General features: G+C 46.0%; 1 protein-coding gene across 1 annotated transcript in view; it reads right to left on the bottom strand.

The window, feature by feature from the left end:
* Positions 1-24,521, bottom strand: part of LOC138106188 (sodium channel protein type 5 subunit alpha-like) — a 215,865-nt gene extending 191,344 nt beyond the window's left edge. Inside the window, exon 1 of the mRNA XM_069006337.1 lies at positions 24,329-24,521. The gene's annotated coding sequence lies outside the window, so the exon portion shown is untranslated. The remainder of the gene's footprint in view (positions 1-24,328) is intronic.
* Positions 24,522-26,198: the final 1,677 nt, after the last annotated feature.

The raw sequence follows: 26,198 nt of genomic DNA, 5'->3' as shown, positions 1-26,198 counted from the left end.
TTTATTAGGAGGGATGGTATTTTGATCTGTGACCATCAATAAGTCTGTGGCCTTCAGATCAAACACCATTATCAAGACTTCCATTGAACTGGAAACAGCATTAGAGGAGAGACAGCTAACTCAGCATTAATCAAGATTTTTTTGTTCTTCCAGTATCTGAATATTTCTGATAGCACCAAACCTCTGGCAATTCCAGGCAATCCCATACAGATGTATTAAGGTGGGCACATAGGCAAGTGAGTTGTGACACTGCACTACAAGCATTACACCCCAGACTGATAGCATAATCATTTCTAGGGTCCAATATTTGCATGTCAAGATTCAGAAAACTATGCAAATATCTAGTCACAAGTGTCTTGCACTACCAGCATCAGAATTTAGACAAGGTACAATATACATTTAGAGACCAGCCCAGTGTCCTAAAGAAACCCAGTAGCAGTCTAGTAAAAACTTCCAGTATAACCAGCATGCTTTCTTCTCTGCCTGACCACAAGCTGGTTAATCCCAGTTAAAGCTTCAGTTTAACCAGCATCTACAGCCTTTTAAACCTGGAGCTCAGATTGCAGTTGTGTTGGTCAGCTGTAAGAACAGCATCCTCATCACTGTTCTGCACAAAAGAATTGCAGGTCTGGCTCTTTCCGCTTTCTTAATATTTATGCATCTGGTCTGGCAGCATCCATCATCAGGGTAGCCTTAGCTGGTGCCCCAGAGGGATGAAATAATGGCAATTTCAAAATGAGCCACAAGATGAATGGGAATGAGGAGGGAGGGAGGGAGCTGCTATCAGGAGTCTGTCAGAGTTAGGTTATATCAGGCAGTACCTCTTGCAGCACAGAAGAAAAATAAACCACCACAAATTAGCAGCAAAGGAAAACAACAAGGGTGTGAGCTTGTCCCAGCACGGGGTTGGGGTGGGAGAAGCATTTGGCAGAACCCTGAGCAGGGATCAGGTCCTGGGTAGAGGCATAAAGTGCTTTGCAAGGGACTTTGCAAGCGTCAGGTGTGAGGAGTGAGCCACTCCTGGAGCACACAGCGTGCACCCACATCTCCCACAAACGAGCCCAGCACAAGCAGAGGCAGAAAGTATCTCTTCTCAGCCTCTGGAGAGCAAGTCACCAAAAGTCACTGCAAATCACTGCAGCCCTGCAGGCCCCAGGAGCAGAGGGAATGCCAGGCTTAGCTGGGAAGCTGCTTTCAGAACTTTTCCTGGCTGCAGTGGGACCGTGGGTTTCCCCCCAGCTGCCCACCTGATGGAGCAGGGTAAGGGCAGCCTGGTCCCTCCAGGACAGCAGGGTCACAGACAATGACCCCTTTCAACACAGAGCTTCATTACACTCACCACATTAATTCCCTCCTCCCAGACTCCTCCAAGGAGGAACTTGGCTGAAGTTCTGCTGCATCGTCAGGGGCTTTAGATTAACACAGACAACAAAGTAAATTACTAATCCTGAGGACTAGGCAGGGTATCAAGCATTCCTTCACCATGTTAAGTGCCCAGCTGAGGGGGAAGGGCAAGGAAGGATTTCCAACTCTGCACAAACATTTTGAGCCTCTAAATTGAAGCCCAGCCCCAAAAATTCCTGTTGCTATTTTTTGTTCTTTGACAGTAGCACCAAATTAAATTATTTTGCACGGGACAAATGCACTGTGGAGTGACAAAGGGCAGAAAAGTGTGAAGTTATTTACTTCTTTCACCAGCAAGATGGAGGGATCCCATCTTTCCAAAGATTTTTCCTTGCAGCCTATCATCCTCTACCTCCCCATGCAGAAAGTGCAGCTGCACCATGAGCTGGGGGGGATATGCTCAGAAGGACTGAAAGCCCAAACAGCACCAGGTGAAACCTCTTCCTTGGCAGGTGAGAACTTAATCTAGTGTCCATCACCTCAAACAACCCCTTTACCCACCACCTCATTCCTCCAAATAGAGTTCAAAGCACTGATTCTGAGCTATAAAACCTCTTGTCATTGAGAATGCTCAGAAAATACTAGAACCTCAGCCCTACTGGGGCAGAGGGACAAGACAGTCTCTCCAGGCTGTCAGCTGGAGCTCACTCCCCATCTTGCTCTCCAAAGCTGCCTCGTGGGCCCCAGCAATGCTTTGAAGAGCTCAGGCACTGGGACAACAGGGATGTCACAGGAGCAGGAAGTGAGGGAGGAACACCATAGCCCAGCTGGCCCCCTGGACTTGTGTATGGGGGTGGCAGGTTCACTGACAGATATTCCTTTATTTCTGGATTTCTGTGTCTGTACCAGCTCTGCTATATGAACAGTAACACAGAAAATTGGGTAGAAATGCCAAGATTACCAGAGCCCCAAATCCTAACCTCATACCTTTCCTTCACATTTCAAGATCTGTCACCAGGAACATATCTATCTTTAGCTTGAAATTAAATTCCAGGTCTTAATACCTGCACAGGCTTTAACTATTTTTGTCCTTGCAGCTGAGGCTAACAATTGTCCCAGCCCTCTTCCCTCAGGTGAAAGGCTCCATCAAACCAAATCCCTTTCCAGGGGTTTGGGACTCCTCCTGCTTCATGGCATCACAATTGTTTGCTCTGAGATGTGCACAGGGATCAAAGGGTTATCAGCTTTGCTGTGCATGCAAAGTGGCATCCTCTTCTCTAGAGCACCTCGTGGGCTTCCCATGTCCCAGACTCTGTGAACCTTGGCTGGCAGATTCTAGACTGCAAAATGTTGTCCACTGTGAAAGGTGCCAATCAAGAGTGCATTTGGGCCTGAGATAGGCACAGCCAATTTTCCCTACTCAACTAAAATATTTCCACATTCACACCTTTGACTGAGGAGAGGAAGCAGAGTCTTCATCACCTGCTCAAGGAAAAAAATTACTTGGCTTGTCTTACAGCCCCTCAACAAACAGGTACAAATCCATGGGGCTTGTCTCCTGGAAGCTTAATCCTGTTTTGGGGCAGGGGGTGTTCAGTTGTGGGTAACTGAGCCACTTCTCACACACCAGATTTCAGCTGCTGAGACAAGGGGCTCAGTGGGAGGGCTCACATCAGTGGGATGATGACATTCAATATTGCAGGTGTAATGTAAACAAACAGTCAGAGGAAAGGAGAGCACCATTTCTGTTTATGCTGCATCAATCCTTTGTAAATACTCAGAGCTTTTAGTATTAACTACCCCAGACAGTGAAAAAAAACCCAGGATGCAGAGAGGACATGACAGGAGTCCTTGCACTAGTTTTTTTTTTCCCCTTTTTAGCCTAGTTTCCTGAGGAAAAAAGGCTTATCTGGTCATGCTGTCTGTCTTTTAATCCCCTCTAATAACTTTTGAATCCATTGGCCAATTTCAACCACACTTGAGACAGATGTAGATATTTCAGACATACTAAACTCATGGTATAGAAATGGAGAGCTAAGCAATATAAATCAGTGGGAGTTTGTGCCTCTTCTGTGGTGTAACTCCAACCCCTTATCCAGTCAGCATGTCCATCAGTTTAGGCAGGCAAAGGAATCCTCAAAAGCCATTGCACACAAGTGGTCAGGAAGAGCCCATGGGTTTGGAAGGGTGAGTTAAAGATAAATGAACTAAACCCATAGGAAAGGATGATGAATTAGTTTTGCCACTCTCAGACCCATGGGAGCCTTATTTTTCCTGTTTTAGGAAAATAACCTGAGAAAAGCAGAATCAGTGATTCTGTGAAGGGATTAATATTGTGGCTTCTTCTCTCATCCTTTTCTGCCTTGAAAGAGTAAAGTCTAAAACTTAGCTCCTGAAGAAAGAGGAGGAGACCAACACTGGTAACATGAATAAATCCCTTAAAGCAGGACCATGCAGAATAACAAGATTGTGAAAGCCACTCAGCTCTGCTTTTGATTTGGGGTAATAACTTCATGCAAAGCCTCTGTCCAGGGCAGTAAAGCAGCAGTGAAACACTCCCACAGGAGCCTGACAGTTGGGCTGAAATCCTGCTCTCCTGAGAGCAGCATATGGAGCACAAGAGCTGCAGAAGCAGCCTCTGAATTTACACACATTTTTAGTTTGATTTCCCTGACTACACGCACCACACTGAGAATCTGCAGCTAGAAACAGACCTCGGTGTCTTAACAGGAGGTTTTGTGCACGCAGGCACAATATGATGAGAGCAAGTTTTAAGCCAGGAGCAGAAATATGCTCCCAAACTCTTGTGCCCTTGCCACAAATGGATGCAGACAAGCACGGGACTAACAGAACTTTTTCCCACATGGCAAGCTCGACGTGTTTCAAAGCTTACACACAGACGCAAAAAAATAAAAAATCTAGCTCAGCTGCTCTATATCATGAGAAATGGCTGATGTGCCCAGCACACTGGCAGACTGCCTGGCTACCAGCTGTGGTCTGACTCCTAACCCTGCTAAAAACAGAGGTCTGCCAGTGGATACAGTGCCACAGAAGCTGCAGAAAACAATGCCTGCCTTTGGATGAGGAGCCTGAGAAACCACGATCTGGGCCAACGAGATGAACACAGGGCTGGGGGTGAGACTTTAGGCAGCTGAGTTCTCTTCACTGTGGACAGCAATGACCTGGCATCCTGGAAGTCGGTAGGAAAACTCAACCCTGGGTTCTGCCTGGAGGGCAAAAAGTTCAAAGGACTCTAAACTGCCATGTGGCCAGACTGAGAGGAGTGTTCAACTGGGTGCCTGTAAGATGCATTTCAAACATTCCCGTAAAAATGCCATTTCCATGTAAGTCCTACACATGCAGGCTTGCTCCGCTCCTCTCCCAGTTAAGGAATGCAGCAATCATGCCCACAATGGGAGATCATCTCCCTGCTCAACAGCCAAGCTGCTCTCCCATCAGTTGAGTTCTGGTTCTGGAGGCAGGTCTCTCCTCAAAATCAGCACCTGACAGGCAAACTCAAGCTGCTGGCTTTAAAAATTGGAAGGACAAGGCTTCAGGTGTCAGGAAGGCCAAATTACACTTGGAATTGTTCTTTCTGGGTTGGCCAGTGCAGATCTGAAAGGTCCCTCTCCATGACCTCTAGGAACCTTGTGCTCTATTTCTCTCTCCTGCCCTCATGAGCGCTTCCCATGCAGCCTGAATACCCCCATAATTATTAAACAGCTTGTGATTTCCAAGGCCACATCAGCTTACCCATCTCTAGGATTCAGGATTGACTGTCTGCATGTCCTCCACACCTTGTCCTGAAGGCAGCCTCAGGGCTGCTATCATAAAGCAGGTTAGTACAAACTTTTTCCCCACAGGATAGTTAATCTATTTGCTCTTTCCTCATTATTGTCACTTCTGTGTTCCTTCATCCTGTGAACAGATCTGTTCAGGTCAAGATGCTGAGAAAAATCTGGATTGAAAAGTCAAGTATGGTTGGTTATGTAGTTCCACCATAAAAGTGAATGACTCTACTTTGCAGTCCTTTTCCAGAAGGTGCAGCTTACTGGTGTCTCCTGGAACTGACAGGAACCTTGATGAAAGTCAGATGATTTTACCTCCAACAAGATAAAACAGAGTGAAGTCCACAGAGAACTACCTCCATGTGATTTAAACAAAAGTTATGTGGGCTTTTCTCTTTGTCACCTTGTCTGGCACGTGTCCTCTGGGTCAGTTGTGACCTGGAGCATTATTTCTGCCTGTGTTATACAGGAGTTTCTTTCTTTCTTTCCAGGTATACAGCAGATAAGAAATGAAGCTCACACCAAGTTCATTCAGGTCTCTGGCACTGCAGGGCTGCATTATTGCAACACACTCAACTGGGGTCTAACTTTCAAGATTCTTTTATCAAGAACACAGTGAGGCAATCTGCCTTCTGAACAAACCACACTGCTCAGGCACATTACACATGAAGTACTCATACATCTCACTGCTAATTCACTCCCATGCGTCATTCAGCGGGAAAGTCCTTAGCAACAAACTCCAAGAAAGATTTTAGCCTCAGTTATACCAGTTCTGATGCAGCTGTCTGTGATGTAGAGCTGAGCTGTGTCCATAGGACAAATCCTACCTCTGGAATTCAAACATATTTGGAAAAACATCTCACCTCAATCTCAGCTGAATTCAGAGTAGGACAATTAATGTCTTCCTGTTCATTTACAGCTGAATTCTCCTTAGCTCAATTTCTGAGTTGCCATTTAGGATCTGGAGACAGCTCCTCCTGTGCCCTGCCCTACCCTAGAATAAAGATTGGTCCTCTCTTAACCACAGCAAAACAAACCTCAGCTGTAGTGTGATAGGTGTCTTTTAAACCCTCCTCACAAAACAGCAGATAATACTTGAGGCTTGACTTAGCACTTGGGCTTGATCAACACCCAGTTCAGACGAGGTGGGAAACACAGCGTGACCTCCACGGCATTTCACGTCTTCACCTTTTCCTCTCCTGTCTAAGCAGCAGCAGTGCTGGCACAGGCAGGAGCTGGTGCCCAGCCTATGTGCCAGGAGGAGCTGCAGCTCCCCACACTCACTGGTTTATTGCTAATGCAACAAATAGCCTTGGGTGTGCAGTATTGGTTGTGACAAGCTGGAAGAGGTCCATGCATCAGATGATGAAGTTGTTCTTGCTACCAGCAGGTACAATTGTCTTTTCTGCTGAACTAGCAGCATGCTTTCTCCTCCATTTGCTCTTAACTTTTCCCCCTTTGACTACTTTTTAAATATTTCACAGATGTTGTACTCTTGAGGCTAAGCTCTCCAGCACATTTTCAGCAGTTTTGCTGAGCGTGCATTTTCAGAGCCTACATGGGGCTAGGATCAGGGTTAGAACCGTTCACGCCAAAATGCTTTGAATGCTCTCTTGTTCCTGCAGCACAGTCTTGACATGAACAGCAAACTCCACGCAGAGAAAATGCTGGAGGAGAGGTCTGTTCTAAGGACTGGAGACCAACACAGACCTTGGCTGAGAAACTCAGCAGCCCTGAAGACCAAAGCTCTTCTGTGTTCCATCACCTAAGCAGCACATTTTAGCCATCCTGCCTCAGCAAAGCACATGGGGAGAGCACAGATGCTCCAAGTTCATCCGGCACCAATGCAGAGACAGAGGCACCTCCCGGCAACGTCTGGGGTCACACAAGGCCACTGCCACACACAGTGTGCTCTTCCTCTACACCTGATTAACTGTGTAAGGAATGCTCACACTGCTCCTGTCCATGAAAACACTGAATCCAGCGCTGTCTCTTGGGGTGGGAGGCGCTTCTGCTTGGAAGGAAGCAAAAGCAAGGCGAGGGGGAGTGTTCACCTAAGCAGAATTTGAGGCACGAGTGGGAAGGTTTTGGGAAAAATAAATGAACGGTGGTGAAGAGAGAAGTTCTGGAGAGCCATGGGTGGAAAGGTCCTTCATTGGGTCCCTGGGACTGGAAGGGGCATCCTGGGGTTATCTGTGGAGGTTTGAAAAGATGGACAAAAATTTTATTTGCTAGTGCATGGTGTGGAGCCAAGTCTCTGCTTTGTCATTCCTACAGGATTTTGGGCCTGCAATTTGTCCTCAGCTCTACTCTGAAAAATAAGAAAAACTGTGCACCTTGTGGGGAAAGGATGCTTAAATTATTTCTGTCCAATTAAACACCTTTTGGTGAGGGTCTTTTTGTTTTTCTTGGTTGGTTTGGGTTTTTTCTTTCCAGCTATCTCATTTTCTCTTCGTTGAAATCCAGTGCCTCGATTTGCCAGCCCAGTTTGGCAGTGTCATTGAATTCCCAGGTACCTCACTCAGGCAACTCAAGAGTACCCAAGGCAAACACAGCTCTCAGGGTGATCTCCCATTCTCAAGAAGACACAGGCTCTCCTCCCTGGAGTGCTATTTCTCTCCTCCAAAATTATTGTTCCCTTTGCCTCAGCTGCTGCAGCCCTTCCTTTGGAGGTTTTCTTAGGCCAGCCCAAGCTTCCTCAAGGCTGGCTGAACTGGGAGCAACTGCAGAGCTTCCCAGCCCAACTGGATCAGCCTCCAAGGAGCTCTGTCTGACCGTCACTCCAGCCCTGTGATCACTCTGTCTTGTGACTTCACCCATTCCCTCCTCCTGGAAAAACAACTGAAGTCTCACAGACAATAAAATCTAGGAGCAGCATTTGAACAGTCAAAGCCCTGCCCCTAAAAAAAAAACACTTAAAAATCAGGGCAAGTAACACAAGCCGTGAACCTCTCCTTCAAGTTAAACACGTGTGCTGGTGGTCACAGCACCCAACAGTAGAACCACATTGTCATCCAAGGATTCCACCTCTGTGATACAATTTTTTTTTTTCCAATCCAATATAAAATTGCTTCTTTGGTAACAAAGGAGAGGCCTTCAGATTTTCAAAATATAGACTAGGCCCCTATGAGTTATTCAGGCATAGTAGTCACTGTTCACCAAAATAAGGTTTTCTCAGTCTGTATTGAAGCATTTCAGAAAGAAACTGGCCTTGCAGCCAAGGTGTTATTGCCTGGATCAGTATTATATACATGGAGGGGAAAAAAAAGTAGAAGACTGTACCAAATGTAAAATGCTGATAGCTGTCAAGAAACCTTGTAAAGCAGAACAAACAGCACACATTCACTTTAGCAATTTGAGGCTGTAGAGTGGGAGAGAAGGCCAAAACCAGGAGCACCAAACACACACAAAACATAATTTATGTTGCTAAATATACCACTGAGGTAAATGCTCATAGGGCTAAAGGGATAATGTTAAGACCCATTATTTTGGCTGCCAAGACTCCTGGACTCAGCAGTGCAGGCAAAGGGGAACCCCAAAAATCATTCTTTGTCCATTTTTAACTTGTAATCTGTTGGGTTTCTCATTAGAAAGAGTGGGGGATGACTCACAGCTTACCACATCCCCTGCACACCAGTGCTAGGACTGAAGTGCTCTGTGTGCACACAGCAAGTCCACAATGGAGCATAAAGAAATCCACAGCCTGTGTGATGATGGGGACAACAGGGGTGTCCCTCCCTTCATCACCCAGTACTCCACAGAATCCAAACTCCAGCACAAGGCAGAGCGTGCTGCTGGCCCAATTTCCCAATCCTCCCAGTCCACAGCAGTGTGATAAACCAGCTCTCCCAGTGCAGGGGATGGTGTCATGCTGAGCACACCTAGGTCATGCAGTGCAGAGCCCCATTAGAGATCCCTGGACCAGCTCCAAATGAGTAAAAGCATCCACAGCACATAATACAGCAGAACATAACGATAGTAGGTCAGGTCCTAGAAGCAATAAAACCACATTAGCAGCATGTAAAACTATGCTAAGTAGCCTCTCTGGTTTTGCCCTGAAAAAAAATAGCCTCATCCAGTAGCTCTTTACTGCAACCATTTACAGGAGCACTCGGGATTTTTTTTAGGTGCACAGCAAAAGCTCTCAGGGCTTGGGATGCCCCTTGAGCACAGTGGGATGGGAGGGATGATATGGACCCGTGACAGCTCATGAAATCAGCCACAGAGAGATAGTGCTGCTCTTCAGCAGAGTTTCCTCATGCTCAGGGTGTGACTGCCTGCAAGGTGCATGGGGCAAGATGATTTGGGCTGCTGGAAGAAGTGATGCCTCCTTGGGGTTAAGGGCACTCCTGTGTCTGAGAGCCCAGGAACCTGACTGCTGCTGAACTGAAGAAGCAGACACTTGAATCCAAGAGTAAGAGTTAGAAAATCTCTGAACTATAAATACTCAACTTCCCCGAAAAAGTCAGTGAAGCACAGCTTTCCCACCATGCCATGTTTATCACTATTATTAATATTTATCACTGCTGTGATAAATAAGATAAATAAGCACATAAGAGAGGTCGATGGTCCCTGCAACAAGATGGTTACAAAGAACCTAAATTATTTTGCACACAATCTGTGTTTGTTCCAAGGGACACTACCCTACAGCTGATACTGGGATGAAAGGGAACCCAGCAGAGATTGCACTTTTATTACATATTTCTCCATCAAAAAACTGATTAAAGTTTGCATTCCAAGTACAGCTATGCTCTAGGCTTAAGAAAAATCTTCTCATTTGAAAGTCATTTCTCTCCCCTGCATCTGGGACAATCAGCAGCATGAAATAGAAAATATTAATAAATAAATATGCATCAACCCAGAGTTCATGTTCAGTCAAAGCCAGGACTTGTGTGTGTTGCTAATGGACCCCAGCACAAGTAGGTTTGAAAGACTGAATTCTGATACTTCCAGCAAATGAAAGAAAACCTCACTGCTTTGCATGGCTTCTGCTGGGATTTGGGAAGTCATCCTTCCTCCTCACAAACCCTCACAAACCTTGGTGTTCAGCTCATTGATCCAGGGCTGCAGCTCATCTCCCAGCCTGGGCTTTCCCACAGGGCAGAGAACTTCTCCCAAAGTCCTGAGTGTTTCAGCCCAGCCAGAGTGTGCTGAGGACAGACTGTCCCAATGGTGCTGTTTTGCTGCAGTCTCCAGCTAAGGATGAAGTCAAAGAGGAGCAGCTCACTGCTCAGCTGCAGAAGGACAGTGGCTGTGGGATGATGACTCTGGTTTTGACCCTGGTGTCATTTTTCTAAGCCCCAGCTATGTGTGGGCTGCCAGCAGAAACACAAAGAAGGTGGAATGATATCACAACCATATTTCATGGGGTAAAAAAAGGGTATGTGTAGTTGCCATCATGTGACCTGATGTTGGAAGACATACCAGACTGTCATGTATCAATATCTGGGAACTTGTAACCCCCTTAGTCTGTCCCTTAATGAAAGGAGTGTTTCAAGCTTTGGTGATGTGAAGCAGATCTATTTTGCTGAGGCTTTTTGCAGAGAAAGGATTTCACCCTTAATGAGATGTAGGGGAATTTTCCCGTTCCTACTTTCCCAGCTCTCTCCAGCTTCATCCTTCAAATCTCATGTTGGCCATGTAGTGCAGAGCCTATGGAGCTGCTCTCCCTGGACACTGAACGAGCTCAAAAAAAGTTTTTTACCTCCTATCCTATGACAACCAAAATGCTGCACACACTCCATTTTGCACACAGTGCAAAATGATTTATTAAAAAAAAAAAAAAAAAAAAAGAAACGAAGTCAAGAATAACATGGTAACGTAACTCTGGTGCTTGTCTAAGAGCAGAAAGAATCAGTGACAAAACTGCAGCTAGAGAAATTGCTGGCCTTTTTAAGGGCAAGAAGGAACTTTTCAAACACATAAGGAACAAAATGTATCCTTTAAGTACCGTCAGGCACAACAGCACAGAAAGGGCAGAAATGTTCAATACCTATTTCTGTTCTGCACTTGGGAAAAATCCATGCAATAGAGCAATAATATGCTGAGAATGACATTTTGCATTCAACAGTGATAAAGCTGTACAAAAGGAGTACAAAATACCCAGGTTTCTTTAGCTAGACTTTCTACATCAACAAGTTATGATAATTGAACCCAAGGGTTCCTACAGATTCAGCCAAGATGTACTCTGAATGTCTGTTGCTTTCCAAAGTACTGGGACACTGTGGTAAAGCACCAGAAGAAAACCACAATTGTGGCAGTGTTTTATGTGGATAAACAGAAAGATCTGAGTGACCAAAAACCTCTCTGCTTTTTGGGGGAAAGAGCAGAAGAGCTGGGCTCAGGGGACAGTGATAGAAACTGATGGGAGCATTACCCCATTTCAGTTCCGATGTCCAAAGCACAAGGGTTGTGCTGATAAATTAGAAAGGTTTAAGGAAGTATCATTGAAGACAATTATGGGCTGGAAATCAGGCTCATAGTAAATGCTGCAAAGAGCTCAATCACACCAAAGAAAATGGAAAGGGATGAATTAATCAGGGCACCAGCACCCTTGGACAAACACAGCTGAAACATTACTACTCCTCTCCTTATTACAGACCTACTTTGCACACTGTCAAAATAATATACAAGAAATCCAGTGGTCAAGAACTGGAACAAAAGAAATATTAATTAGGCATAATGTGCACACTTTAAAGAAATCATTTAACCATGTTTTACCAAACACTGATAACCTACCAAAGACTGAATCATCCTGCTCAATTCCTCTTGTCTTGACAGTATATACTGTAGCTGAAACCATACTAATTTTGAGGAGCCCTGTGCTATTCTGGAGACAGAATAGATGATCACAGTTTTATTTCATGGCTTTAAAATCTCTGAATTATGGGCTTGAGCCAAAATTTCCCAGTCTTTTTTTTTTTCTTATGCCACTACAAAATGAACAGAAAGGCACAAGCCAAAATCATGTACTTGGACTTCAAAACACCGCACAACACGGTGTGCAGGGAGCTCTGTTACAGAATGTGATGGGAGGGAGGAGAAAGCTACCCAGATAAAAATAAGCAGATGAAAGAGTGGAAAATAAACATTACTGCAAAAATCTAGACAGGCTCAGGGTCCCTTGGTGCAGAAAGATGTCTCAAATCTGTGCTCCCTTTCTGCCGACGGGCTGCGTTACAGACAGGCGATCGTCACCCCACCACACCACCTAATTGGCACCCAGCCTTCCAGGGAGTGGGAGATAGTCAGCCTAAAAATAGGCTGTCCTCTGTTTTGGCTCTCCCCTCCCTCCATCCCCCCCTCAAAGGCACAAGGCTGGCAGTCCAGGGAAAAACATCCAGAAAAGTGGCAGCCATAGCAGAGAGAGCCGGGAGGTGCTTCTGGAGAGGGAGGATCAGGATGGGGAGCTGTCAGGGTGATGCTGAGCTCAGCATGAGGGTCTGGTCCCTGCCTGCCCTCCTGTCTCTGGGAAAGAGTGATTTCCAGCACCTTTAGCGCTGGAGATGCAATCTGAGCCCCCAGCCCCACTGGAGGTGTGGGGACAGAGCCACACAGATTGTCCCTGCCCTCCAGGATGGTGTCCCCAGCCAACCCACTGCTGAAGCAAAGAAGCTGAGCTTGGCTCTTGTGGTAGCTCCCACAGCAGCTCCCTCATTGCTTCCTGCTCAGAAACTCTCTTCAGCCACCCCTTTACCCTCTGAAGGCCTTTTCTTCAACAGTCCACATAACTTTTGTTTCAAGGAACCAGCATTTGCTGGCAGTAAAGCCTCACAGGACAGTTTTTAATAGGAATTTCATTGACATTGGAGATCCTTGCAGGACTTAGATGAACACTTGAACTTTAGTCTGACATTTAAGTGCCTAAAACTCTGTATGAAGCCCAAATTAAGAGATCTTACACTCTGCTATTGATGCTTTCTCTCATATGCAGCTTTACAAAGCTCCAGAACATCAGTAACACTTCAGAAAGCATTGGTTCTGCTTTTAACTGGATATGACAAGTCAAAATCAATTAGAGATTGATCTCAATACTGGTTTGGTTTTTTTTTTTTAATTTATTTTTAGCCTGCCATTCAGTAACCAAAGTGAAGAAGTGCAATCAATGAAGCAAACTTGCTTTGTAGCAAAGCTTTTTCCTGGATCATACGACATTTTGGGAAGTTTCTCAAGCTCCTAAAGACAACAGTGTGAATAACATTGCTTATTGAATTCTGTGGAGTGCTCTAACAGCAAGATTGATGGGTAGCCTAATACACTGTGTAGTTGCTATAAGTGATGATCTCCCATGCTAATCACAACTTTCACATTCACTAAAGTTGTAGGAACCTCCTGGAAGAAATCATGTACCAGGGGACGATTCAAACATTTGCAATGCTAGCTGTGACTATAAAACTAGCTTTCAAACTGGCATTGGGAAGAAAATATTCAACATATTTGACATCCCATAGACCCAAATGTGCAAGATGCTGCTTTTTGAGTCCTGCCCTGGGCCATGTGGTCCTGCAAACCAGTGTGTGTGCTCAGCTGGCACAACTTAAAATGAGCATGAAGTGATCGTGCTCTGCATTCAGGGTGGGACTTTGGACCACTGAAGTGAGAGGAGAAAATTCCCTTGCAAGGCTGTTCCTCCAGGTTGTTGCTCAGGTTGTTTCCCACCTGAGCAGGAGGTTGGGTTACTGTTGGGAAGGGATAACACAACAGACACAGAAGTTAAGGCAGAGTTGCTCCTTGGCCACCCTTGGGGACCATCACACCTTTAAAACAGTGCAGCTGGCACCAGCCCCACCTTGGAATACAAACCTCTCAGCCCCAAGGCTGGTTGTTGGCAGCTGTGTGGCCCTGCAGTGCTGGTCAGCAGCAGTCCCTGCCTTACAGAGCTGCTATCAGCCCAGGGATGAGAAGATGAAAATCAAGGTGCCCAAAGGGAGTGCATGGGATGAGGAACCTCCCTGAAAGGGCTCAGCCATGCAGCAGGAAATTGCCTCTGCATTTTGGGGCACAAGGACTGCTGGAACAGATGGGGACAACACTGATAATCCCTTCAAAATATGTTTTAAAGCACCTTCCTCCTGATCCTGGCAAAAGAACAGCCCTCAAAAATAACCTCTCTAATAGAAATAAGGCTTCTTACCTAGACCACCACAGCAAACCAAGTCAAGGCACTGGCTTGCCACTCAAATACACCATTTTCAGTGCTGTGATGCCAATTTCTGTGCTTTCCCTGGCTCCTTGTGACCTTTTAAACTCTAAAATAATGCTGCATGCAGTTCCCTCCTACTCCTTTCCTCCTAGAGACAGCTGGGCCAGCAAGGACACTGCAGAGAACTGGGCACAGCTCATTCCATGCCTCTGCACTGGGTCTGCCTGTGACATCCTCATGATGGCTCCCAGCTTCACACCACCAGCACGTATCCTTTGGGGTCAGAACACCCTGTTTCTGTTCATCACGAAGAAAGGCAGCCAGCACACATCCATGTCCCTCCCCGAGCAAGATCCTGAAGACTTTATCCAACTGTCAGCTCTGAAAACACACCTTGGACCCAAACACCCAATGCAAGATACAGGGAAAGAAGCATTTTGATCTGCACCCAGCAGCCGAGGGTGGGTTTGATTTATCAGGGAAGGCAAAAGCTGCTGCAGAGCGAGGCGAGGAGGAGGGGCCCGAAGGTGGCTCTCGGCCACCTCCAGGCTCCTTTGATCCCAGGGCCATGCTGGCCGCAGGCCAGTCCCTACTGTGGGCTGTGTTAATCTGTGCTGGCCACGGGTGCCTCCCGGGAGGCTCGGTGGCAGCTGGAGATTACCGGGGTCAGGGACACCCTCCATTTTCCCTTCCTCACACCCTTTGCAGGGATGGCTGGGGCAAGGGCTGGGGGAGGAAGAGCCACAGCCTCACTGCATGGGTGCACACATCCTCAGTGTGATCCCTGCTGCCTCTCACCCTGGTTTGCACCAGCTTCTTGCAATAGCTGGGCACAGCTATCCCATCTGACACCACCACAGACAGGCCAGTTCCCAGCAAAATGGGGAGGATGCCACTGATGGAGCTGGAAATTGCATTTTCAGTACCCTTGCTTCATTCCTGATTTGGGGCTTTTTTGTATAAATAAGTATATATAAATAAAACATATATTTTATATATAGTTATTAATCCATATCTGATGCACATAAGTGGGCAGTGGTGCCAATACAGTCAAACATTCCCCCCTGCACACAGGGAGGGAGACTCAGCTGCAGGGTCATGGGGCAGGGTTAAAGAACAAGGGCCATGTCCTCTGGGACATCATATTTGTCCCTCTGTCACCGCCTCCAGTCTTTCAACAGGACCAGGCTCTCTCACAGCTCAAGGCACCCTTGGTACCCGACTCCTGACACCCACTCCTCCTCAGACATGAAGACCTATCCACAACCTCCCGAAGCCAACAGGGATCTTCAACAGGCTTGGATCCAGCACTGAATCCATAAGATTGAGCCTTTTCAGATTATTTCAAAATGCACTGAGACCCCAGGGCTTTGTTTACAAGCTCCCTTTAAAACTATACAATTACAGCCTACACCTGGCATTACCCGATCTCACAGACCTGGATGGTGGAGGTGAAGCAGGCACTGGCCTAACAACAGGACACTAAACATAAAATAGAATGTAATATGGAATAACACAACAAAAATTCTGTAAACCCACATTACTGAAGTAATGCTGTCCCCTGTGGAACTCCAGTGAATTCATTGATGTGTACTATGTGGCTGGGTCACCACACAGTCACTTTCTTACATGTGATGCTCCTTTGAGTCTCTCTAGTCTCAATCCTTTAACAGCACTTGCAAAAGCCAAACATCCCTTAGTCCTAAACCTCTGAATCAAGTTGTCCAGTGGGTCCAAAAGCTACAGAATAAGACAGATACACACTGGTAAACCAATGAAAGAACCAAGCAACAAAAGATGAGTTTCAACGGCTTGTGCAACTAATGACTAAATACATAGAAAATCAGAATTTCCTGCGCAACAGAGGCATTATGCTGTTATTTCTTTCTTACAGTTAACAAATCCAAGTACTAAAGGGATACAAAAGACATTACATCTGGCATAATAGTGAATTACAAACCACCTAGGAGACAGCTTTAGAAAATTCCAGAGAGGGAATGATGTTTTAAAGTGTAATGTTGGATCTGAAGAAGTCAAAAAGAGTTTTACCTTTGGCTTCATCAGGCTCTGGATCAGGCCCTTAAAATAGTTTTGGAAATGCTCCAGAAGACTTATTTCAGCTACATTTAAGCTCTGCGCTTTGCAGCTATTCAGTAATTTTCTCTGTTAGTGTTAAACTGTCCAGGGGACTTCTCTGCTCGTAAACAAATCCTCCATCTCCCTTCTGTCGCTTTTACGTCGACACTGCATCACTGACTTCAATAAACAGTCTCCTGATTCACCCTGTTACGAGACACTGAGCAGAATTAGGCACCAGAGATGTGTCTAAAAGCCTTGGTTTCAGGTTCTGAACATCACTTAGACTAATTAATAAAAGAAAACCACAGCCCAGAATATTTCAATGGTTTTGGATCATAGTCTCATACACAGCCACTTGCCTTTTCCCAGGAGTCTACAACCATCATTTTGGAGTGTTTTTTTAGTATTGTTGTTATTTTGAGGGTCTTTTATGCCATTCTCCATAGCTTTGTTGAAAAAGGCGATGTGTGACCCAGTGCAGTGTTTCCAGGTTCTTTCTGGACCATCCTAAGAAGCAGCTGAAAAGCTTTACTGGGTCCTGACTATGGAGCACACAACACTCAGAGCAAGACCCGCCAGCCCAGCACTGCTCAGGTTTCACAGGACAGGGAAAATCCCAGGAAACTTTTAATCCAAAGAACAATTTATCCCAGATGTAACAGCACTTGAGGAGCAGAGCTGTGTTTCACAACTTCCAGAGGAAGCAAGTTCTTCAAGCCTGGATATCTGTACACCTTGCAGGTGCCTGCTCAGACACCGCACGGACACAACAAAACTTTTGGGAGTTGTCGAGTTGAGCAACTTCATAAAAAAGCAAACTCAGTATAACTCAAGCAAAATTTCCACCAAGGGCAAGGGAACCCAAGAACCCAGGGATTCTCCTAGGAAAGTTTCTACCCTAGTTTCATCCTCCTGTGAAGGATCCAGAGCCTCAATTCAAAACTGCCTGAATCCAGCAGGAACAGGAGCATGGTGGACCTAGAGGAAATTTGTTCTAGAAGCACTCAAGTACTTCTTTAGCTAAAGTACTACTACAGAAGTGTCATAGAAGGATGGGGCAAGGGAAAAAAGCACAGAAAGGAATTATTTTGTCTTTATCTTCCCTTATTCATATGATAATTACTTTTTTTATTACTCCTTTTAGCTGTGACGTATGGTTTCATAACAACTATTTACTTTTCTCCCTTTATCTAACAGCTGTCTGCTGAGAAAGATGGAAAAATAAACCAAACATGTTAAAACCAAGAGAAACTATTCATATGCCATGCATAATTGTAGGCTATATTTAAGTCTTTGTACATTATCTTTCAAATTATATTTAGTTTCAACAGGAGGGGAAAAAAATCCCCCTTACTTTCTAAAATTAGCAATAGAATTTGTATATTGTTTTCAAATCCAACCGCTCTTCCTCAGAAACTTTTGCCAGGGAATAATTAATGTCTGGAGACAGGGAATCTGCCTAGATCAGATGTATTTTGACATTGGCCCACTAACGGCCACCTAGAGCGAGAAACGGGGGAAGTCCTCGGGGAAAGGGCTGTGTAAATCTGGATTAGCTCTGCTGAAGTCGAACAAATCGATCTGGATTTACGCCGGCAGAGCCGAGAAGAGGACTCATCCCTCCGTTTGATGGACGCAGGAGGGAAGGGAAGAGCTGCGAGGACCTCGGCAAACCCGGGGAACTTTGCCACGGGCTGCCGCTCCGAAGGGGTGACTCCCCAAGGGGCCCAGAGCACACCGCGGAGCAGCTGAATGGGAACTACACGCGCGCATCGAGCGAGATCAGCCCCCTCGACGTGGAACACTGCTGAAAAGAGATACGGGGTGGGGAAAAAATGAAAAAAAAAAAAAAAAAAATTGTTAAGATACTTGCAGTGCTTTGCAGACCCTCTCGCTGCAGACGCGGTCTGGCAGTGCCTCTGCCCCTCGGGCAGCACGGGAGCTGCGGTGGCAGCGCGCTGTGGCAGCGCGCTGGGGACGCACCGGCGGCGATGTGCTCGGCCCCGGGCAGGGAGAGAGCGCGGCCGCGTCACGGCGCTGGCTGGACTAATATGGGGAGCAGCGACAGCCAGAAACGCGTCCGGAAGGAAAGGACAACCCCTGTAACGCGAGAGCGAAACGGGGAGCAGGCACACACCCGAGGGGCTTCGGGAGGCTTTAGGGCTTCCACGGGGATGGCACCGCCGGCTGCATGCGGGGCGGCAGGCACAGGAGCAAGTTCGGTGCAGGGGGGTCCCCTCCTCAGCACTCAGCTCTGTTAAACGCAGCATAATTACCCTGTTATAGTCAGGCAGGTATTTTAAAGAGGCTTCAGTGTGATTTTATAATTGTGCATTATGTAACGTGCTACCAACGTGTCAGGCCTCAGACAACAGCAAGTGCCTGTCTACAGGTCAGGCTGTGACACTTTAATGATGCTCCTTTCTCCTCTCCCCGAAAGCCTCCTGCTAACACTGCTCTCCCTAAACCTCTTGTCCACTTCTAGTGGCTGCATCACAGGTTAAAACAAAAACTTCTTGACAGAGTTGCTCCTCTTCATGAGCCTTAACACCATGGGGAGGAGGCTTTTTTTTTCTTTTTCATCATTTTTTTTTTTAAGTTCATGTTTTCTGGCATTTCCCAGGGGCAGTGTCTGACCTTGCAGCAGAGACGCTCCTCGGAGGAGCAGAATGGGCTGGCAGTGGGGCACAAAAACTGAGCTGGCTCCTACAGGGGGGAATTTTTGCTCACTGGAAATAACCAGAAGTGATCCCTCTGTGCTGTCCTGTTTTGGTTTCCCAGGACCAAGGTTCTCTTAAACCTGAAGCAAAGCTTGTCAGACCCAACGTGCTGCAAGCCAGCCGGGAGCAGCAGTGGCGTGTTCAGCCTCTAACAAAACTGTCCATTTTGGGAGCAGAAAGTGACTGTTTCATTATGATACGGAAAAAAAATCTTAGATACAGTCTTTAAGAATGGATTTTGGCTTAAACTTAAAAAGTTAATCTCTAATCTATCTTCAGCTAATGAGTCTTGATAAAAATTTGTTCATGGACAAATTTTTCTACAGCTTTGTACCACACAGATTTTTTTTTGTTGTTTTCTCTAAAGACTTAAAATCAACAGGCAGAAAAACTCAGGCACAACTCCCACCTCCCAAGACCCCTTGAAAAACCTAAAACCTGGCTTAGTGTTCACAATCAGCCTTCAAATGCCACGAATATTGAGAATGACTCATTTCTTCCAACCCACCTTAATTGTGTCCATGGTCTGCATTCAGTCACCTAACTTTATACACTTGCAAATAAAATCAGTAAAACTTTTTAGCTATTCAATACTAGAGTTGGATTAGAATTAATAAAGCACGAGTTGCAGATATCTTTCAAACCATAACTTGAATGCAGAGCAGTTTTAGCACCTTAGGAATCCAGCAAGCTTTAAAAAGAATCTACAACCTGTTGATAAGGCTCTCAGCATTGCAGTAAAAAGCAGAAGTTTAGCAAACTGGGAAAACTCAATTCAAAATGAGATATTAAATAAATAATCCAGTAAAGTATGAACTTATTTCTTCCAAAATATAAAAGAAAACCTCTAACTTTATAATTAAATTTTAAAAAGGCAAAGAGAAAACTTGGAGCTTAACAGAATTTCTAAATTTTTCTGCATGTTTTTGGTACAACAGTATTATTTGATGTGTCAAATCTCTACATTCAAAAAGCTCTTGCAATATGATGATAAAAATAAAACTCAGGCCATTCTTGCTATGCAGAACTGTGATTAGCAAGGGCTTTGTTCAATACAAAGAGAAGTGAGGCATGTTTTTGCCATGAAAGATAAGGGATCTTTTGACACCAATGAAAATTTTGCACTTTAATGATTCATAAGGTGACCTCCAAGCTACACCTCCTCAAAGGTGGGAGTGTGAGAAGAGAGGGAATTTTTGTGGTTCTTTTGCAATCTTTCATGGGAATTTGCCTCTGTGAACTCGGACTGATAAGAAACCTGAAAAGGAGGGGTACAAACAGTGATTGTGACAGCTGGTACTGCATTAATTTAACAAAATCACTCTGTCCTGAGCCAGCTGAGGGACTGGGACAGGGGATAACTTTAATAATGTGTCCTTTCTCTTCTCCCCAACTGAAATCTGGGATCTCACTGACTGCAACTGGACAGCTTGGAGCTGATAACACCAGTTTCAGAATTACTGGGGAATAAATAAGGAAACATAATTAACCTAAGGAAAAGAAGATACATTTGTAAAGGTGAGCAGATCACCTGAAGCTACACTGAAAGGAAGACACCGGGTGTATAGCAGAGCAAAAGGATCCTCCACAACAAACTTTCTGAACTACCTGGATCTCTTCAGTGACACAAAAACTGCCAGAAGGAGAGAGGAGTTAGGGACATTACAGTTCTGGAAAAGTTTTCTTTTCCTCATTATTAGTAACTCTAATTACTTTGAAAGAAGAGCAATGAGATAAATCCTGTAGAGCCAGAAATGTGACCTGATTTCCTTCCTGATTTAGAAACTGTCACTTTGCAAGAGAAACCCAAAGAGACAGAGCCAGGTCAAAGTGGGCTCCTCAGTTTGGTCTGCAAAGTAAATAATAAACCAAGATCAATAGAAATATAACCCGGGTTTCCTTTTGGTAGATGTTCATAAAAACGATTCCATTTAAAGGAGAAATAAACAGATGTTTATCTGAACTGATGGCAATCATCCACGACACCATGGAAGAGATATTCACTACAAGCAAACAGAAATACACCCAACAGACTTCATGCATTTTCTTCCAGGTTAGATGGTGAAAGGGAGAAGCAATGACAGAACTCCAACTATAAATTGCTTTACACCATGATTAAGGCTCTACCTCAAGACAACGTGTAAACACAAAGTAGAAAAGTCAAGTGGATTTAAGAGTGATGCTGCTTCTGTGTTACCAAAGTTTTATTTGAGAGAATTAAGGAATTAGTTGTTGTCACCTTTTAACTATCAGATCTATAATTTTGCAGAGTAAATCTTGAGCACCATCAGAGACAACTTAGGAGGTAGAAATCTTCAGGAAGAACTGAGCACCCACCCTCTGAAAACAACAGGTCCCTCCTATGTTTTTCAAGTTGAGCTTCCAAAAACTAAGACTCTGAAGGTCATAACATGTTCCTTCTGAAAAGCATGACCAGGATTTCCAAATGACCACCAACATATTTTAATATGCAACCCAAAATGTTCTTTACTCATATATGTACACAGAGTGTTCCTTCAAGACACTAAACAGAAAAAGGTAATGAGAAGTTAAACCAATCCCTATCTATATCATAAATAGGATATTTAAAGAAATTAAAAGTAGCCATATTTCATAAATCTCCCAGTCAAGATGACATTTTCTATCAGTAAATTTTTAACCATATTTTTGACAACACATTTAAATCAAGAACACAGCAACTACTCAACATTTTCCTGTAACCTGTAAAGGTCCTGGGAGGTGGTAGCTGGTGCCACAGGTGTTAGTCCATCACAGCGAGAACCGAGGCCACTTTCTGGTTCAAGCCAGGAATAAAATGCTCTCAACTCTGCTGCAGTTTTAAAGTCTGTACCCATGAGTTGTCATTCAGAGTCACAAAGTCTCGTGGTCTACATACCCCCTTCATGGTCAAGGTATTTAGGCTACATACCCAATGATGCAACTGAATACCTTTGTGACCTCTGACGAATGATTGAGGGCATGAAACAGGATCCGTTCCCTGCCACACTGTACAGAGCCCTGGCATGCTTTAAACCTGCAGGGCTCCTTGCAGCACAAACCACTTCTGTGTGACAACTCTGCCTTTAGAAGCTGACCCTTCATGCTTGTAAAAACCCTCAGAGCCTCAGATGGGAGAGCAAAGCAGCACTATGAATGATTCGGAGTCAGCGGCAAGAACTGAGAAAAATCACGTTACAACATCCAACTCCAATCATGAGCAAGTTCAGTTAAATACTAATCTGTGATTACTGCTGGCAGTACTGTGATCTGCCCCATACCAAAGTTACATAAACTCCACTACTCAAGGCTGAGACCTTTTGGCACTTAATCTAAAAAGACCACAACTTCCATTGCTTACATGTTGAGATATTTGCCCCCAAAAGACATGACCTTTTTCTTAAGGACCCTCTGTTTCTGAAGCTCTCTGTCAACCACATTTGCCACTTGAAAAGGCTACACCAGAATAAAAAAAATATTAACAAAACCACTGGACATCACTCCAATTCCAGTTGTATCATTCCCATCCCATCCTGACTCTGGGCTCGCCTCAACTTCAACTTGTCCCATCAAGGCAATGCACCCAAACCAGCAGAAGTGACACTTTCAAAACCACCACTTTCTTGGTCTATTAGAGTAAGAGGGTTTTTCCCTCCTCACTGCCTCACAGCTCTGACCTTTCCAATTCTCTGCCACCACAAGCTTATAGGATCTGCTGGATCCATCTGCGTCTCCACCTGGCCTGCTTCCCCACGCCAAAAGGACGGATCAAATATACGTGTCTGAAAACACATCCCTGCTTTTTCTTCATGCCACCCGGGGGGGAACCCCCTCGCTGGTTTCAGACGACAGGAAGCCTCCAAGACCACTTCTGCCAAGCCCCGAAATCCTGGGAAATTGCAGCAAAATGAACTTCAGCACCTTGGACAGGACACACAGATGGAAAATCGCCGAAATCGGCTCATTGGCCCCGAAAATGCTGTGCCTGGACATGACCCTCTAGGACACATCTGCGGGCCTGTTTATTTTTAGTATTGACAAATCCTCTTTGAATCACCATGTTTATTCCACCATCCGCCCTGTGTTTTGGGAAGAGCCGCTCGCCAGCCCAGCAGTGGCAGAAACTGGGGCCACCAACTCCGGATCCAAGGGCCATCTGCAGGAGCAGCCACTGCCCCAGCTGTGACTGGAAAAGCTTGGCTCAAGCACTCACAAAGCTCAGCTCACCCCTTCCATGGCAAAACGACACCTGTTGCCATAGGTGTGCCTGGCTCATGCATGTGTTTCTTCACTTTCTAGAAGCTCATCTCCAGCTCCTCACCCAAATCGCCAAGAAAAATAAAATTGGAGGGTCTGATTTATTCCCATTGCAGCCACACCTCAGTTGCATAAGTTTTGCTTTAATTTAGCTTTCGTTCTCTCTCACGGTGCTCCCAGTATGTCACTGTTCCCCTCAGGGCTGCCTCGATAAAATCATGATCACCTTGCTGGAGTGCAGCAGAGCTCTCCCCGATTTGCTTTAATTTACATGAGCCAAGTCAAGTTTTTAATTTGTGCCGGTACAATCTCCAAATTTTTTAAGCAAAGGTGTTCTACAAACAGCTTTGAGGTGCTTGGTGCCATTAAGAAACACACTTAAAATATGTCAGTTCTTAAAACAAGTAATACCAGTAACACTCCCGTCATACAGAAGAACGATACATTTTCCCTACCACCACAGAAATAACCATTCTATCTCATTTCTTCCCTTCAAAACCTGCCACTAGATTTCCACTCCAACACGTCTGACACCACATAACGTTAACCGAACAATTACAGAGTATTTTCTGCTCTGTTGTTTGTTCTTTCCGGCACTTCTGCGTGCAGAAGCAAGATGGAAACTAAACCGATTCTCTGCCAGAATTACCTTTTAACAGCAATATATATCTATATCGATATAATTCTATATCCTCTGCTTCCACAGCCCAACGCAAGCTCTGCTGCTCCAACTTCTCTCTCCTCCAGCCCCCGGTCCCTCTCTGCCGCCCTGCTCGGACGGGACGGTCGCGGTGCCGGTGCCTCCGCTCCTCCCGCCTCCAGGGAAAGTTTAGGGAAGGGAAAATCCCGGCACTACTCATTCCTCTTCCGCGACACGCTCGGAACCGGGCATCCTTTCGTTGTTTTTTCTTTTTATTTCCTTTTCCTTTTATTATCGTTTTATTAACAAGCAAACAAACAAACAAACAGGGGGGGGAAAAAAAATAAAAAGAGACACTTACATTGGTTTATTTAATTTTTCCTGCTAAACCAAGAGTCCCAGAGCCACTTCATTGTATCCACAGAGTTTTAGTCCGCGAGCGGTCCCGTCCCGCGGGGAGGAAGGGCCCGGCTGCCGTGCGCGGAGCGCGCTGCCCGCCCGCCGCGGAGCGCGCATGGCTCGGAGCCGCCGCGCCGTCTGTGCGGCTGCCGCGGGAGCGGAGCGGAGCCAGCGCAGCCCCGGCCGGGCGGGCGGGCGGCGGGGGGGAGTGGGGAGGGATGGAGGGAGGGATAGAGGGAGGGAGGGAGGGAAGGGTGGAGGGAAGGAGGGAGGGAGGGAGGCACCGCCCGCCCCGCCGAGCGCAGCCGGGGCGGCCCCGCAGCGCCCCCTGCCGCCGGTGGGGGGAGGGGAGGGGGGGAGTGGGGACAGAGCGGGGGAAAAACGGGGGGAGGGCAGAGGGATGGGCAGGGGTAAGGAGAAACGGCGGCAAGGAAAAGGGGTGGGGAGGAAGGAGGGATGAGAAGGGCTGAGAAGAAGGGAGGGACAGGGAAGAGGAGGATGAAAAAGGCGAGGAAGGAAGGATAAGAAGGGCTGAGAAGAAGGGAGGGACAGGGAAGAGGAGGATGAAAAAGGCGAGGAAGGAAGGATGAGAAGGGCTGAGAAGAAAGGAGGGACAGGGAAGAGGAGGATGAAAAAGGCGAGGAAGGAAGGATGAGAAGGGCTGAGAAGAAGGGAGGGACAGGGAAGAGGAGGATGAAAAAGGCGAGGAAGGAAGGATGAGAAGGGCTGAGAAGAAAGGAGGGACAGGGAAGAGGAGGATGAAAAAGGCAGCATGAAACGGGATGAGGGAGTGCTAGAATCATAGACTTGTTTAGTTAGGCAGCAGGAAATGCGATGAGGGAGGGACAGAGTCAGACTTGTTGAGTTTGGAAAATACCTCCAAGATAATCAAGTCCAACTCTTAAACCAGCATAGCCAAGTCTGCCACTAAACCCTGTCCCCAAGTGCCACATCTGTGCCATGCCCTCTCTAGGGAGCAAGGCAGGATGAATGCAACTGGGGAGAAAGGTGGGAGGGGGTGATGCCTTTTCCTGGTCTTAAAATCAAGAGTCAAACACGGTTAGAAGGGGAAAAGGGATTTTATCTTGGTATTTATTTTAAGGATCCTTAGGTGTACACGTCCAGGTCATATGCATCAAGATGCACCCCACCGAGTCTCTCCCCTCCAACATTGGGTATCACATTCTAGGTGTTACTAATTAGCAGATCTATCAAAGATTCCCCAATGAGAGGCTCAAGTGAGCCCCCCTCCCCAAGGAACCTTCCCCTGGATGGTTCTATCTCAGTTTACAGAATGTGTTCTGGAGAGGACCTTGGGCTCTGGGGCACACTGATCCCTACCTACAAAGCTTCTAAAATGTTTTGTCTCTTAGCTTAACAAACAAGTCCAAGAATGTAGGCAAAAAGCACTAGGAATACAGAAGTTGTAAAAAGGTATAACAGGGGTATAAAAGAAAAGGAAAAATCTTCATGGCATCGGGGGAAGGAGAGGGGATGAAGCTTCAGTGGAAGCTGGGGGGGTGCCAGGGGGCCCTTGGAGAGAGGGTTTAATCAGGGCTGAGGGGACAGAGGGGAGAGGAAAGGCACTGGTAGCAGGACACAGCAAGGGATCCCTCAGCACGCAGAGGGAGGTGTGAACAGTGCCAAAGCTGGACCCTCTGATCGCCCCCAGCCAAACCCAGCTCCTCCTTCAGCTGCCTGACCCAGAGCCTCTGGCCTCAAGGAACAGCAACTCCAATGAATGGGAACAGCAGCTATTACCCAAAATAAGCTGCCCAGCAGTGACTGGGAAGATCATACAGGGCTGTTCACAGGTGAAGAGAGGAGTGGTG

The sequence above is a fragment of the Aphelocoma coerulescens genome, chromosome 2 (assembly GCF_041296385.1).
Source record: "Aphelocoma coerulescens isolate FSJ_1873_10779 chromosome 2, UR_Acoe_1.0, whole genome shotgun sequence".
In the NCBI taxonomy this organism is placed as follows: Eukaryota; Metazoa; Chordata; class Aves; order Passeriformes; family Corvidae; genus Aphelocoma; species Aphelocoma coerulescens.
This window is presented reverse-complemented; position numbering and strand designations above follow the sequence as displayed.